Here is a 12809-nt window from a genome sequence, read left to right on the forward strand (position 1 = left end):
AGAAACTGGAACTTTTAAATTTACACCTATTAAGAAGTCAAAAATTTTATACTAATTTTTAACCATGTAGAGTATAGACTATTATAGCAATCAAACAATTTTCCAGTTTATAAATGATTCAAGGCCAAAATAATGAAATTTAAAATTAAGCAAAATAAAAATTGAAAAAAATACTTATAAATATCAAAACCACACAATGTGTGTCTACTACTTAGAAAAAAAAAGGCTTGTTGAATTGCTGAAATGAAGGTATAGAGACCCAGCAATATTGAGAAATGGATTTCAAAACCTAACACAATGATATAAGGCACTACCTTAACATCAGTGTACACTTAGGTGATCTTAAAGCCAAAAACATGGGGTTGGCAAAGGAAACACATAGAGATACAGTCAACCTTTCATGTCCTTTTAGCTGGTTTGGCAGGTTAACTGCTTTTCTCTTTCAATTTCCTTTTCTCATTGCTGCTCCCTTTCCAATTCTTCTTTCTGCCTCTTCTGCTGCAGTTGAAGTGCTCTTTTTTTTTAAATTTGATATCTTTTCATGAAGCATCAGCATCTTTTCTTCTCATATTTATGAACTTGGCATGATAGTGTTTAGCTTCAGTGAACAAAACATTAATATCCAACAAAGAATGACATTCCTTAAATTTTGAAATCTCTTCTTTCCATGTGTCTAATAATACAACTTGGTTTTGCGTGAGTTCCTGGAGGCTTGTTTTGATCTCTACAGATCTGACAAATAGTGAGAAAGCAGTCTTTCTGCCAGTTGCTCCACAGCCTTGTCTTCTACACCCAAGCCTTCTATTAACCCTTCATCTAGAGAGGAGTCACTGAAACCATGGCTGGTGCAGAACCACCATGTCAGGACATCCATCAAACATTTGGAGTCATTTCCCCAACCCCCAGGCTATCAGGGGGCCCTGTTAGGATGCCATCCAGAAGCCACAGCCCAAGGACATTCATGTCTGTCCTACTGGGAACAAGGAAGATCTGTTTCAGCATTTTGAAAAAAAGGTCATGTGCTTTGTAATCAGGCAGATCTAGTTTTGGATCTCAGTTCTGTGATCTCAATTACATGCTTTTATGCATGTTTCTTAAACATTCTTAGCTTTCAGTTACCATGTTTTCAAAAAGGTGATAATAAGAACTACTTCATGGGGGTAAGTTACTCATGTGTTAACTACCTCATGACCATGGGACAGAGCTCTTTAGTGACCAAAAGCATTTCTCTGTGGAAGTGCAATAAGTACATTCAAATCCTAGAAAGCAATAAAACACTAAAGAGGGAATAGAAAGATTTAGTGTGGCCCCAGATAATCTAACAAAAAGAAATAGTTGAAAGACATATTAGACCAAGGGGTAGGAAAAATTGAAAGCAAGTAGTATTAAATTGTACAGTGAGATTTCCCGAGAGAAGATATGGAAGTCCCTTGGTTTGAGTCATTTCATATTGAATTGAAGTAAGGTAGGGCAAAATTTCTTTAGGGAACAATCCTTCCCTTGCTGGAAGATGAAGGAAATGAGCTACTAAGGATTTTGCATATGTCTTTTCTTCTGAGCCTGTGATGGAAAAGTCTCATGGATGCACATCTGACAGGAATCTGAGCATGCTGGAGATGATAAAGAGCAAAATAAACCCACACATTAGGAGGAAAGAGTAGAAAGAAGGAATGAAGGACAGTAAGAATGAGAGAGAAATTGAAAAGAGGGGACAAGAAATAAAAAATAAAATGAGATGGGGAGAAATAAGAAAGGAGTAGAGTGAAGCAGAGGCAAGGAGTGGAAGAAAAGAGAGAGGAGTAACTGAAGAGGACTCTAACCAAGGGTACTGAAGTGCCACTGGGGACAGTGATGGTGGTATCCATTGTTCACTAATGATACATGTTCTCATTACATAGGCCCTGTGACCTGGGTGTAGGCTACAGAAAATAGTTGATACCTAGCAGCAGATAAATAAACAAACCCAAGCCCAGTGATGATCAGTGATATCTTTTTTCCCCCCAGTGAAGGAAGTGTCATTTTTTCTTCTCTCCCTCTTCAAAATGTAAACAATACTCATTTCCTAGAAACAGCTGGGATTATAGGAAAGACTATCAGCTGTTCTTGCCAGCCCCAGAGTTCATTCCAGGGATTCAATTCCCTTTTCTATCATACTGGTTCTTTAGCCAACCCATTTTGAAAGATGGAGCTCCCCACCCATAATAACTGTGCCAAAGAAAACATAGAATGTTATACCCTTTCAGAGCCTGCGGGCTTTGGTCAATGATCTCTATTCTTGTACAGAAGAATAACCAGTGTCTGAGATTTTCTTTTAAGAAAAAAAGTCAGAAAATCTGCATAAGACACTAACTCTCTGTCTCAACTTGGATTTTATATGCTCTATTCTGAATTTTGCTGTACCTAATCCCAGCCTTGCTTATATATCTCCTGTGGTTCTACTTTCTACCCCCTCCCCAGAACTACTCAAAACCTTCAACCATCTTTCTCCAACTTCTCTTCATACAGCTTTAGTGGGAAAAGTAAATGATTATAGAGGCTACTAAGATTTTAACCATCACAAATCACAGGTCCCAGAGGGAAACACACAGAAGCTGTGTGCTTTTCTTCACCTTGCAGAAGCTGTCCTTCCAAATGGTGCTAAGGCCAGTGAATGAAACAAAAAACAAAAACAAAAATCTGTACTATTCTGTGGCACTTTACAGTTTACCAAGTAGCTTTATATTTGTTTTTATATTTGAATCTAAATAACCTCATGATATTGTAATTTAAATATTCAATTCAAAGTTGAGAAAACAAATTAGAATGCACAAACTGAAAGTGTTGCAAGCCTTGGGTTTTGGGAAAAAATGACAAAACTGCTGAGTTTAAGATGGAGTTTCCAAGAAGGCAATCAGATATCTGTTCAGTTACCAGTTGGCAAGACCAGCCTAATAAGGTTTATATAATGATATATAGGTATTTTAACTACTTGAAATTTCAGACCTCATGATTAAAATTCTCTTTCCACTTGAACACTAACATGGAATTATTGACTCTTGGGATTGAAAAAACATAAGGATAAGTTAATCTAATTTCTCACCTGATATCACACCTCCTCTATAGTATTCCTATCAAGTGGCAATTAGGCCTCTCCTCAAAAAGGTTCAACAACAGAAACTTAATATTTCTTAATTTATTTTTATTAAATTAGAATAGTAACCTCTGTAGCATCTACATACTGAATCCCAGATTACATGTTGAGTCAAGTATGAAATCACCGCTTTCCCACAAGAGCCCATAAGACAGCTAGAAACAGGGATCAAGACCTTTCTGTGGGCCTTTCTTCTAGCTACCCATCCTTGTCTTTCTAATCTTTCTCACATGATCTTTCTTACATGAGCTATTTGAGAGTACATTCAACATTCTGATCACAGCTCCCAAACTGGTCCAGGATTTTGGTGTCCCTGTAAAATGTGGTGCCCAGCTCTGAGCACCACAGCCCTACATTGCCATAACAAATAAGAAGCAAAGTAGTAGAAGAATAGATAATATAAGAAGTACAAGATTCCCACGGGTCCCAAAGCCAGTTGCAACAGCTGGTAAAATGGAAAGCGTACAGCTCAGAAGAGCAACCATGGGGCCCCAAGTTTCACTTAATGGTGGCTTAGAATGCATCAGAGAATTCCAACACGCAATTCAATAGCAATTCACTTCAGTCCCTGGTTCACTTCTCAGGTTCAGCTAAGTCAGTCTGCCTTATGTCTTTATTTGGCAAAGATCCTACCACTACCAGATTGTAACGTGTACACATTCAGAGCTAATGTTATCAAGTTTGCTTGGGGGAAGGCTATTTTTTTCATATCACCTGTGGCTAAAACACAGAGCATCATTTATTGTTGGAGATGGTTCTCTGAGGGCTCAAGCAGTTGGCTGTCGGCCAAGGCCATGAACATCAGAACACCATGCTTGGCTGATGTGGAAAACCGCTGAAGCAAATGTTCTCAAGGACGCTGACTCAGGAGCCCGAAGAGAACTAAATAGAGAGCATTCTGATAAGAAATAAATGGTTCCTGGGACAAGGAGTTGGGAACCAAACTTTGTAGCTTTGCAGGCATAACAGATATTGAAAAATAATCTTGCTTTGATTGTACTCCCTAAAGCAGTTTCCACGTAAGAGCACAATAAATACGTGGATGTCAGTATATGTGGGAATCTTGCTCCTGATGAGCTTGAGTCCCCTGACCCCACTTAACTTTTTGTTCCTGTCATTTCTTAATTCTGTGCAGTGCCCCTTTTTCTCCCCTGTTCTCCAGGGAATTCCTGGCAACCAGCACCTGAACAGGGACCTGATTGGAGAGGATTTTGTCACGTTGCCAGGACCCAGAAGAAGGGAGAGTCGGGACTCCAAGAACTTGGTAAAAGTTTTGTTCTGGGAATGTATTAATCAGGGTTACAATGGGGCAATATACTTCTTTGCATGCTGAATATGAAAACTTGTGTATGCTTTGTTAAAGGCAAATGGGGTGAAAGTAAAAAAGGATAAAATCATAGAGTTATTTTGCATTATTCAGAAATATTGTTACTGGTAGCTGGAAAGAGGAAACTTAGAACTTAAACAATGGCATGAAGTGATAAAGGAATTAAAGAAAGGTTACAGCAAAGGGAAAATATTCATGTTTCTATTTGGTCTTTGTGTAATTTAATTACAGCTGTATTACAACCACTTCAACAGAGTAGTTTAGAAAATGAAAGTGACAGTGACCATGAAAGTGATAGGCCAGGTGATGCTGCAGATGAAATACAAAGGGAGGAAAAGACCACCTCTTTTCATTCTGAGGAATTTCCTTTTTTGCCCTCTCTAGATAAATTATCCCATAAAGGAATTTATTTTGAACAACCAGAATATATTCCGTGTCCTCCTTCTTTTTCTCTTCCCGACAATGTAACAAATGAATGTCCACCATGATTTTCGGTTGTGGTTCTTCAAGGACCAGTGGTCTCATTGGGAATTTGACAAGCCCAATTAGAGGGAGATCCAGAAGCTTATATGTTTCCAGTACAAATCACTCAAATTCCTCCTAATGACCAATTTCCTCAAGGCAGGCACCAATTTGAGTATGTACCTCCTCCTTTTAAAATTTTAAAAGAGTTAAAAACTGCTTGTGCTCAATATGGTACCTCCTCCCTGCGCACTGTGGGACTTTTAAGAAGACTAGCAGTCTGAGAGATTAATTCCATGGGACTGGGAGATGCTTGCTCACGCTGCCTTAACAACTTCTCAGTTTTTGCAGTGGAAAATGTGTCTATTAGATGAAGCAAATCAATAAGCAGCTCAAAATGCTAATGAATGGCCACCAGTTTCAGTCACAGCAGATCAAATTATGGGCACTGGACCATATGCCAGGGTTGGAGCTCAGATACAGTATGATGATGATATGGCTATTGTTCAAACTTGACTTGCTTGTACTAGAGCTTGGGAACAAATCACTCCTCCTGAGACTGTTACCCCTTCTTTTGTAAAAATTTTACAAGGAACTAATCAATCATATACTGATTTTATCACTCAATTAAAAGATAATGTAAAAAAGTCACTATCTCAGGTGGAATTAAGACATTTGTTATGATAAAAACTTGCTTTTCATAATGCTAATACTGGATGTCAAAAGGCTTTTATGCCCTATTAAAGCTACTGGGGGACATTTAGAGGATTATCTTAAATGTTGCAGAGACATTAGTTCAGAACAACATAGAATGCAAATGTTAACCAAAGTTATTGCTGGAATAAACATAAAAGGGTCCCCAAAAGGAAAATGTTTCAAATGTGGAAAACCTGAACACTTGAAAAAACATTGTAAAACTAGAAATAATTTTGGAGCTCGTCCCAAAACTAATCATGATAATTTAGAAATTAGACCAGGAGGAAAAGCTTCCAGAAAATGTTCTAAATGTCAAAAGGTTATCATTGGAGCAATCAATGTAGGTCTCAATTTGATATTGAAGGCAATTTTTTTGTTGGGAAGCTGGGTACAGGGGCCAGCTTGGGCCCTCGGCCAAAACAATGCTGGGTGGATGCGATACCCAATACAAAGTCGCTCCAGCGATGTGTCCAAGACTTGTCCCCTGCAACCAGTGGGATTGCCACAGTAGACTTGCCTACTGTTGGAACTATTATGCTAGTCCCTTAGTCTAATCCTAAAAAAATGAAGGCAGGAATATATGGCCCTATTCCTGCACAAGCATTAGAACTCATGCTAGGGAGAAATAGTTTAAGTAGTAAAGGTATCTTTGTTCATACAGAAGTCATTAGTGAGGATTATAAAGATGAAATTCAAGTTATGATTTCAGTGCAAGGTCCATGTCAAATTGTTGAAGAAGATTGGATTGCTCAATTATTAATTTTACCATATTATAAAATGGGACATTTAGGGAAAAATAGAAGAGAATTTGGCAGTACTGGAAAACAAGAAGCATATTGACAAGAGTTATTAATTGGATGCATTATACAGATTGAAGGTAAATCTTTTAAAGGACTTGTAGATACAGGAGCAGACATTACTCTCATTGCTCTAAAATACTGGCCATCAAGCTATAGCCTCTGCAAATGCTGAGCCAGCCTTTCCATGGGATTGGCATGGTTAACACTGTCAAACCAAGTGTTAATATCTTTCTTGTAAAAGGCCAAGTGGTCAGACAGGAACATTCAGCCTTATATTCTGGACATAGCAATAAATCTGGAGTAGAGACTTTTTAGAACAATGGGGAGCATGTGTTAACATTCCATTCTTAGCTCCTGCAGTAAAAGACATGATGAAAAATATGTTTTATAATTCATCTCAGAGCCCCTCACAAAATTGTAATATTCAAGGACAAAGTTCTCACAAAGGCCTCAGGTATTCAAATTTATAATTGGGGCCACTGCTGACATTACACCCCAACCCATACCTTGGAAAACAAATAACTTGGAAAACAAATGAGTCTGTGCAGGTTGAGCAGTGGCTCTTATCTAAAGAAAAATTACAGGCACTAACACAGTTAGTTCAAGAACAGTTTAAAGCAGGACATATAGAAGAATCTCATAGCCCTTGGAATTCTCCAGTATTTGTTATAAAAAAGAGATCAGGAAAACGGAGAATGCTAACTGATTTAAGAAAAGTTAATGCTGTAATTCAACCTATGGGGCCATTACAACCTGGCTTGCCCACACCAGTTATGATTCCTAAAAACTGGTTTATTGTTGTGATATATTTAAAAGATTGCTTCTTCACCATACCTTTGCAGAGCAAGATAAAGAGAAATTTGCTTTTACTGTGCCCACATACAGTCATCAAGAACCAGTACATAGATATCAGTGGAAACTTCTTCCTCTGATACAATACACCAGAGACATGTTGGATTGGCTTTGCAACCTTCTGAAACAAATACCCTGAAGCATATATCATTCATTATATGGATGACATTTTAGCAGTCATGGAACAAGAGGAATAGTTACAAATTCTTTTTCAAAGCCTAGAAAAAAAAGACTAACTAAAGTAGGACTACAAATAGCACCAGAAAAATTTCAAAAAACAGTTCCATATAAATACTTGGCCAGTATAGTAGATAAAACTACTGTTACTCCTCAAAAGGTTCAGATAAGAAAAGACAACTTGCAAACACTGAATGACTTTCAGAAGTTGTTAGGAGATGTTAATTGGTTATGACCCATGCTTAGAATTCCTACTTATGACTTACATCATTTATTTGATACTTTAAAAGGAGATCCTCAGTTAGATAGTCCCAGAAAGTTAACTGTTAAAGCAGAAAAGGAATTAGAAAGGCTTCAAGAATATATTCATCCAGCTCAATTACATAGAATTCAAATTAGAGTACCTGTATGGCTTTTAATTTTTCCCTCAAAACATTTTCCCACAGGAATTTTAACACAGCATAAAGCCATAGTGGAATGGATATTTTTGCCCAATTCCACACAGAAAAAATTAACAACTTACCTGGATAAAATGGGTCTATTGATATTTGATGGCAGGTTATGGCTAAGACAATTTTGTGGGCAAGAGCCAGAGAAAATTATTGTTCCACTTACCAAACAACAAAGTGAAAGTGCATATCAAACTAAGTTAAATTGGCAAATAGGCCTTGCTGATTATATAAATGAAATTGATAATTATCCTAAAACAAAATTATTTCAATTTTTAAAGATTTCTACTTGGATTTTGCCTAGAATAATCAGTGATGCACCCTTAACTAATGCTGATACATATTTTACAGATGCCAATAAATCAAGGAAAGCTGGATATTATGGACCAGATACAAAAGTATGGGACACGAGGTGTTCTTCAGTACAAAAAGCAGAATTAGCAGCAATTATTCAATTAATAAGAGATAAACCAAGTTCACTCAATATTTTAGTGGATTCACAATATTCTGGTACTGTCACTCATAATATTGAAACAGTTCATTTAAAGGCTGACTGCTCTGAATTAGGTCAATTATTTAAACAACTACAAAATGCCATCTGACCAAGTACTCACAAGATTTTCATTGTTCATATTCGATCTCATACACAATTACCAGGTGCATTGGTGGAAGGTAATGATAGAATTGATAAATTATTAATTGGAACTGCAGAAGCTTCCAGATGGCATGATCTTACACATTGTAATTCTAAATGTTTACAACAAAAATTTCATTTAACTCATGCTCAGGCTCAACAAATCATTCAACGTTGTCCAACTTGTGGTCCTTTACATTCTATACCATTCACATCTGGAGTGAGCCCACAGAGTTTACAATCAAATGAAATCTGGCAAACTGACATTACAAATGTCCCCCCATTTGGAAAACTGACTTACGCTCATGTTTCCATTGATACTTATTCTGGCTACATTGTAGCTTCTCCTTTAAGTGGAGAAACAGTTAACTGGAATGTTTTGGACATATGGGAATTCCTTCACAAATAAAAACAGATAACAGACCAGCCTATATGTGTAGAAAAATTCAATCATTTTTTCAATTATGGAACATAAAGCATGTAACGGGAATCCCATATAACCCACAAGGTCGAGCTATTATAAAAAGGGCTCATCAAACGCTCAATTTCAGAAAGAAAAAAGGGGAAATAAAGAGCTATTCTCTCCTATTCTTGGAAATCAATGTAGCCACACTATGATAACATTAAATTTTTTCAATATGAGAAGAAAAGGTTCTGTGACAGCTGCTGAAAAACATTGGTCAAAGGTATTACACAAGCAGTTTTTAGAACAACTATTTTGGTGGAAAGATTTAGATACGAATGAATGGAAGCCTGGGTGGGTAAAGGTGTAGAGAAAAGGATATGCTTGTGCTTCCACAGGTGACAGACAACCGTTATTTTGCATTCCATTGAGACGAATAAAACCCCAAGATGAACAGAGGAACTCAAAAGAGAGGAATAGACGAGATGGAAGCTCTAACGAAAGAAATGGAACAACTGAGTCTGAAACGGCGATGCGTAGTAACAGTTAAAACAAAACAGGCTACACCTCCTACATGGGGTCAAGTTAAGAAGTTGGCACAAGAAGGAGAAGAGACTCTTAAGAAAACAGCACAAGAGAAAACTTCTTCTGACCTTTTCATGGCTTTCATGACTGAGATTGAAGCAACTGTAAGTAACGTCCTTTTTCTCCTGTGCTTGATTTTTATTTTCCATACACCTAGTGCATATGCAAAAAATTATACTTACTGGGTTTACGTACCCAATCCTCCCTTGCTAAGGCCTGTTACCTGGCAGGACAATCCTATGGTTGTTTATATCAATGATTCAGTGTATCTTCTTGGACCAGTTGATTCTTGTCTCCCTTACTTTCAAAAGGAGGGAGAAAAATTTGATATCTCTACTGTGGCATTGCAAGGCTTTCCTTTATGTCTCTCAAGCCATAATAATACTCTTTGTTTGAAATTAGAACTTCAAAGATGGCTAGTTTATACTCCTAAGAAAAATAATTCTCTGGCTAAGTTACATTTGCTTTCTGGAATGAAGTTTGCATATGAAGAAAAATCAATTTCTGAACTTGTTCCTAATGAGCTGCTTTTATGTAAAAATTCATATACATGGACACCTGAGTCAGAGCATATTCACTGGGTGCAATGCTATGCTGAACAAAAGTCAGTACTCATTAATGGTTCCTATGGAATTGCAACAGATTGTTCCTTTAAGGGGTATTCAATTCAAAGTTGCAGTTTTGACTCCAAGTGTTCAGTTAAGTTACCTTGGTTTACTCTGAATAATTATTCTACTGAGATATACACCAATGTTACATATAAAATCTTGTGGCATGGGATAGGAATGGTAGCCCTGTCCCCTTTTGTTAACTCAGGTCCTCAACAAATGGTGATCTGGAAATTAGCCATGAGTTTAGCCCCTATTCATATTGGGAAAGGAAATTACTGTTTAACAAATTCAATCTATTCTCTTAAATTTAAAATTGATCAAACTGGTTATATTCAGCTTGTGTGATTAATCCTTATGTTATTTTTGCAGGAACAATTACTTTAATTCATCCTCATCAGGAATACAATGTTCTGATTGTCAATTATTTACTTGTCTTAATTCTATTTCTAAAAATCAGACTTTTCTTCTTTTAAGAAGGTTCCTTGGAGTATGGTTTCCTGGGAACTAAACTCGACCATGGGAATCTTCACCTGATATAAATGTTTTATTCAAAACTTTACAATACGTGCTTAAATATACCAAAAGATTTATTGATACTTTAATTATGATAATGTTGGGAATCATTGTCCTCACTACTACAGCTGTGGTAGCTGGAGTAGCTTTAACACAAGAAATTCAAACTGCACATTATGTGCAAAAATGGCATGAAAATGCAAGTGAAGAATGGACTCAATGGGTTAAAATAGATAAGGAAATTAATCTGCATATAGATGACTTAGAATAAACTGTAATTATATTAAGAGATGAAATTCAATCACTTAAAATGCAAGAGCACTTATTGTGAGATTGGAATATGACATCTTTCTGTATCTCTCCACACTTGTATAATGAAAGTAAACATAAGTGGAAAAAAATTGAAAGGCATTTATTAGGGCATCAAGATAATTTAACTCTAAATATTAATGAACTTCAAGCAGAGTAGTAGAAATGCAAAAGAACATTCCAAAATTATTAGGAGGCACTGATGTTATGAACGGGATTGCTCAAGGGCTGCAATCTCTGAATCCACTAACATGGCTGAAAACATTAGGAGAATTTACTATTAGCTTAATAGTGATGCTAATTCTTCTCTTTTGTCTTTTATGTATAGCCTGGAAATGTTTCCAAAGAAAGCAACGTGAATCCAAATTAAGGACTGCTGCCTTGACCTCTGTCATGCTAGCGTTACAAAAATAAAAGGGAGGAGATGTTGAGGATGGTTCTCTGTTGACTGTTGGCTGAGGTCATGAGCATCGGAACAGCATGCTTGGCTGATGTGGAAAACCACTGAAGCAAATGTTCTCAAGGACGCTGACTCAAGGGCCCAAAGAGACCTGAATAGAGAGCATTCTGGTAGAAATAAATGGTTCCTGGGACAAGGAGTTGGGAACCATACTTTGTAGCTTTTCAGGCATGACAGATATTCAAAAATAATCTTGCTTTGATTATACTTCCCTAAAGCAGTTCCCATGTAAGAGCACAATAAATATGTGGATGACAGCATATTCAGGACTCTTGTTCCTAATGAGCTTGAGTCCCCTGATCCCACTTAACTAACTTCTTGTGTCTGTCATTTTCTTAATCTTGCATGGCACCACTTCTTCTCCCTTGTTCTCCAGGGAATTCCTGGCAATTTATTTAACTCTATATTCTTTCATATCTCTTTAAATAAGCTCAATGGTCTCTTGTGGTTTAAGGCTACTAGCCATTGGAAAATTAATGGAAGAAACTAAAATAGAAAATATGGGCATTAACAAAAGTTTTACTATTCTTACAAAATTCTCAGTGGCAGCATCCTCATATAGTTTTCCTGATGCTTTTCAGGTTTAGGTGATGGGTCCTATATTATCTGGGGTGCCAGACACCTTGAAGCCAATATCTCATTCTTCAAAGGTAGCCCTCATCTCCAGAATACCTTGTGTGTATCAGGATAGTTTATTTTGGTTAGAAACATAGCAGCTTTCTTTAAAAATATGTGCAATGGTGGTAATTCCATGGATTGCAGCTCTCTTGGGAAGGAATGATCCAATCATAGTATTGAGAACATCAGTTTCAATGCTTTCCAGCTAGTTTGGTTCAAGGTTGGAAGCAATTAAAGAGAAATAAAAAAAGATTTTGCAGCTCTTGAAAACTTCTAGAAAAATATCTTCTCTTCCTTGGCTATATGAGTTTTGGGGACAGTGTGAGAAAATACCTCAAAGGTTGGCATTCATCAGTAAGGTAGAGTCTGTATTTCCTCAGAGATACATTTGGCACACATTTTAATCAAATGATAGAAGCATTATTTTAAAATAGAAATAATGTGGAAGCAACCTAATTGCCTCATCTTGAAAGAAAGCATAGTGAATTATGATACATCCATATGGTAGATTATGTTAAATTATTCCACAGGCATAAACAATGATATGTCAAAACATTTTTAATTAAAGTACATGTAAACATGCTGATGATATATGTTATAAAATTAGAATACTAAATTATCTATGCCAGTATAGGTTATTTGTTTTTTTTTTCTTTCTATTAATGTTTTAATTCTTATTCTGTTGTCTTTTTATTTCTTTTTCTAAATCGATGCAAATGTACTAAGAAATGATGAATATGCAACTATGTGATGTTATTAAGAATTACTGATTGTACATGTAGA

At 36.6% G+C, this 12809-nt stretch overlaps 1 long non-coding RNA gene and 1 pseudogene across 1 annotated transcript; one reads left to right on the plus strand and one right to left on the minus strand.

The window, feature by feature from the left end:
* Window positions 1-398: 398 nt before the first annotated feature.
* LOC143671104 (biogenesis of lysosome-related organelles complex 1 subunit 6-like) lies at window positions 399-1632 on the minus strand (annotated as a pseudogene).
* A 2424-nt stretch (window positions 1633-4056) lies between these two features.
* Window positions 4057-12809, plus strand: LOC143670416 (uncharacterized). The gene is made up of 3 exons (XR_013169354.1): window positions 4057-4394; window positions 9329-9619; window positions 11277-12809. It is a non-coding gene; the product is annotated as an uncharacterized LOC143670416 (long non-coding RNA).

This window comes from Tamandua tetradactyla, chromosome X, assembly GCF_023851605.1.
Source record: "Tamandua tetradactyla isolate mTamTet1 chromosome X, mTamTet1.pri, whole genome shotgun sequence".
Taxonomy (NCBI): Eukaryota; Metazoa; Chordata; class Mammalia; order Pilosa; family Myrmecophagidae; genus Tamandua; species Tamandua tetradactyla.